This window comes from Drosophila grimshawi, unplaced genomic scaffold, assembly GCF_018153295.1.
Source record: "Drosophila grimshawi isolate 15287-2541.00 unplaced genomic scaffold, ASM1815329v1 contig_1367, whole genome shotgun sequence".
Taxonomy (NCBI): domain Eukaryota; kingdom Metazoa; phylum Arthropoda; class Insecta; order Diptera; family Drosophilidae; genus Drosophila; species Drosophila grimshawi.
Genome location: NW_025062889.1, coordinates 7,454,510 through 7,459,180, shown reverse-complemented (window position 1 = coordinate 7,459,180; position 4,671 = coordinate 7,454,510). Strand labels below are relative to the sequence as shown.

At 40.1% G+C, this 4,671-nt stretch overlaps 1 non-coding gene across 1 annotated transcript; it reads left to right on the top strand.

Annotated features, from left to right (window-relative positions):
• The first annotated feature begins 4,076 nt into the window (after positions 1-4,076).
• Trnag-ucc lies at positions 4,077-4,148 on the top strand. Its single transcript has one exon. It is a non-coding gene; the product is annotated as a tRNA-Gly (tRNA).
• Positions 4,149-4,671: the final 523 nt, after the last annotated feature.

Below are 4,671 nucleotides of genomic sequence, written 5' to 3'. Positions count from 1 at the left end.
CATAAATAGCCAAGAGCCAAATAGGATGCTGTATAGACTGGTGTGGTATGGGATGGGCTGCTGATGTGATATGGAGAACGATGACAACAGCCAGAACTGGCCCGGACCCAGTCTGGCCTTGACAAAGGCAAAAACGTGAATCGTGGCATGATAAATGTCAAAGCAAATGACATAAATAATCGAATCGAGCAGAGCAAAGCAGTCAAGCATGAAAGCGTTGGGAGCGTCAGGAGGCAGGAGGCAGGAGGCAGGAGGAAGCTGCTGCCTGCTATTCCACCACTATATGGCTATCACCATCACCATCATAATCATCATCATGACCATTGGCTAGACCTATGACGGATCCATAAAAAATCCTTTAGCCAACGCCAAGTGTGGTCCATCGGCACGAGAACAAGCACAAGCACGAGCCGTTGAGCAGGCGACTTCAATTATTGATAGATTATTTACTGTCAGCCCAGCAATGACATTGCCCATTGCCCATTACCCATTGGCCATTGGCCATTGGCCACTGCGCAGTGCCCATTGTGCTCTGGCAGTTCCAGGAAACGCAGTCATTGCCATCCTTCTCATCATCATCAGCGCTGTCTTTGACTTTGCCTCGTACGCGACTTACATTAATCATCAACTTGCTTCTCCTCCCCTCCTGCTCCTACTTCTCTCTCTCTCTCTCTCTCTTTCTCTCTCTTTCACTGGCTTGCATTGTGTAATTTGTTATTCTTTTTGCGCATATTACATTATGAAGCAGGATTCTTTTTAAGACACTACATCTACTTATCCAATGTGCGGCATACGCTTAACCCTTTTTCAACAACCAATGAAATTCTTTAAATAATCTTTGCCGACTTGAGGGTTTCTATATGTTCCGAGTATAAAACATGTATATACATCTTTTCCTGGCTTAGCTGACACAATCTTTGTGCTTTGAGGACTTATTTAAATACACAATTTAGTAGTGAAGATGATTTTCAGATAGATTTATTACATTCGAACTACATCTCTATCTAGGATATATGTATATAAAACCATGGGTTAATTCCTTTCCTATTCTTACTCATCTTACCGTCTCTATGTCAGGTACCTCAACAAGTGCTCGCCCAGAGGGCCACCTATGCAGATTATACAAGTATTCGACATGTTCTCGTAGTTAATTGAAAATTATTTACTAGCAATTTACCCTTGGGAAATTGCATACAGCAAGAAAGAGCGAGAAGAAGACTAGTTTTTGACATGTTGGCTCAAGACTGGCAAGCTGGCAAGCAGACAGTCAGATGGGCAGGTGAGTGGACTTGCTGGCCAAGTTAACAGCAATGATTCATGGGCAGGCAAACAAATACAGAAGAGAAAAGGGGCCAAAAACAACAAAAAAGATATGCATGCCAAAATCAGGTCAGAGCACGCATGCCAATCAGTCAAATGCAGTTTTGGCATTGAAGTACTGATTTCCTGGTTATTATTGATGATCGAGCTTTGGCTGTTCGCTGGCAACAATGGCCAAAGATCCAAAAAAAAAAAGACAAAACAAATAAAAAACAAGACTCACTTCATGGTTCATGCTGTCCACATTGATGACTTCATGCGCAGAGCTGGCCAAACAGAACTAATGGTTTTTCGGCAACCTCCTCATCCTCCTACGCCATCGGTAGGCATTTGTACAAAAGTTGCCAAGTCAGGGCCAACAATTAAGTCAGGGCCGAGGCTGAAGATTTTAGCAGCGGTTTCCATTAATTCGAGTCGCCCTCCTGCCGTCAAATGCAAATGATGCACATGCTCCAAGCTCAGCTCGCCCATTTTGCCCAGTCACAAATCGATGCGTAATTAATTGGCCTGGGCTAACTTTCGCATGCCGCATGCAATTAAAAATTCATATGCCCAGCCGGAAAGTTCAATGTCTGCAGACTGTATTGCAGACTTAGACAACTGGCTTTCAGCAGCGACTGTGTGTGTGCACCACTAGCCACCGGCAAGCGCCGCATGTGGCATTCTGGGCAAATGTTTGCCAAAGCTTCTTTCCTGCCAACTTGGCCAACGTCTTTTGCATGGGACTCGGAGACTTGTTTTGATCGCTGCCCGTTTGCTGGCTGTGTGGGCTCCACAGAGACTAAGACTGGAACTGAGACTGGGAATGGGAATGGGACGAGGACTGGGACTGGGACTGAAAGGGACTGAGGCAGGGAGAGTGTGAAAATATATGGTCCGATGATTACCGCTTGCTGTGATTTTTGATTATGCAGTTTCCGTTCGTTTCGTTTTCTTTTTTGCATATATAATTTTATTTTCGATGGCCTGGCCACGCATTTCAAGGACTCGGTTGCACAGTGGAAACGCGGTTCGATTTACAATGTAAGCTGGGCCATTGACCAGCTCCCAGGTGGGTAATAAATGCGTACGCATTCTCACATTTTAGATTATTGACTATTTACACTGAGTGCATTTATCTTTTTTAGATAACTTAAAATTGAAGAAGTAACTACGAAAGTAAATCATCTATAACATATTGAACAGGGTATCCGCTTGGCACCATTCTTAATTGTTATTGTTAGCCTTAGACTTAGCCTTAGGCAGTACTGTCAAACACAGCAATCCATTCTCCAAAATGCCAAAGACCATTCGACATTGGCTCCATGACATAACACAAAACTCCTTACGAACTCCCATTTTGAGACCAATAAAACAGAGGCCTAAAGCATAATTCAGAGACGGCTTTGTTAAACGATTAAGCTCAAATAATAGACTCAATTAAGCAAAGTAGACAACTCAATAGTCTTGAAAGTCACGCTTCCAAAAAAATACAACAAAAAATAAGAAAAACGAGAAGAAAAATGCGTGTAGATAAATTAAACGTAGCGTTTTTCGAGCAACAAGTTTCAAACGCCTCGAATTTCAATAACAATAAAAAACATACAAAAAAAAAAGAAAAAAGATACAAAGAATTGAAAAGGAATAATACAAATCCAACCACAAACTGTGCAATGACATCATTTGGCATCAGTGTCAACTTTGTCGGCTGACCCAAAAAGGTCGCAGGGCACAGAAAGTGAGCGATTGGTAAAAAGCCAACAACAGGCTAAAAGCTTTAGAGAGCCCAATCATCAATTATGAGACACAGCTCCAATGGCCAAGAAAAAGGTAGCTTCGATTCCCTTGTAAAAGCTAAACAAGTTTAAATCAAAAGCAGCAACAATTCAGAGATATCTTTTTTCTCCGTTTCTAGCTCTTCTATTGTGATGTATTGCTGCAATTTGTTAGGCCAGCGAATGCTTTCGATACGGGAAATTACCTACACGCTGTGCGCGGATCGTACAAATTAATTAAATGGCTACATGGAGCAAAGAGCGATTCATACAACAAAAAAAGAAACTAAAGAAGATCGAATGCAGAACGAAACCTAAACACGATTTGATTGGTTTGGTTACTTCGACTGCTGTTTTACGGTTCATTTGCCAGGGGCAGCAACTGCTGCTGTGCTCGTATAATAAATAGTTCGTGGACCGCATGTGGTTTAAGGGCCTATTTGCCGAGCACGGGTGCCTGAAATAAGATACGCTCCTACATATGTATATTTGATATTAAGAAGCTTAAACTTCAAATACAGTCAGTCATTGTAGGTATAACATTAGAAATAATTTCATCAATTGTGTCTAAAGAAAAAGAAACAATTTAATGTAACGCTTCTTTATTCATATCGTATTTATATTACTTATTTTATTTCAAGTGAACTTATTGTCTATATAATAGAGCAGCTAAGGACTTCAGCTCGTAATTAGTTGGTTTGGGATATCTCATCTTAATCATAAACATTAGTCTCATCATTTTCTAGCTTTGTAGCAGTTTCAATTATTTATTTTTCATTTTATTTGTACTTATTCAACAAGCCCACAAATAAGTTCTAACTCAAAAACAAAACTATTTTGTAGACTCAGCTGCTGTCAACAGTTGGCCTAATTCGATAAGAAGAATTTTTCTCTTTTGTTTTTCAAGCGGGACTGATAACAATACTATATTTAGAGCAGTATTTGTTTTAGTTTTAGTGTCAAGCGACTTATGTTGAGAACATTTCCGACTATATTCATGTGGCGTCGGTGGTGTAATGGTCAGCATAGTTGCCTTCCAAGCAGTTGATCCGGGTTCGATTCCCGGCCGACGCACAAGTTAATTTTTTGTTGTTAATTTTGATTACCACATCAAACTAAATTAACTATTTAGATTGCAAAAACTGTTCATAATCATCCGCATATTTTGTCATTTTTGGCAGCTGTGCTTTTTAAATTGCTTTGTAATTAATTTAGTAGCGCACAAATTGCTTAATTTAACACACAGCCAACAAGCGAAACTGCAACATCTGTTGTTAACTGATTTGAAATGGTCATATATTAAAACCATTCAATTAAATTTCAATTACCAAGCATTTGACCACAGCTCGTCTGTGATGTGTAAAGCTCCTACCAAACATACATATATACATACATATCTAATTATTGGGCTTTGGAATTTGAAACGACATTTTTGCATGTCATCAAATATTTGCATTCGAAATTAAATTATGCTGCCCATGCGCTAGTCGAGTAAATATTTAAGCCAATAATATTGTTAGGCATTTTAGATGAAGTCGAAGTCGACCAAGGTCGATGACTCCACAGGAGAGAGGCAAGTCAAGAGACTCGAGTCGAC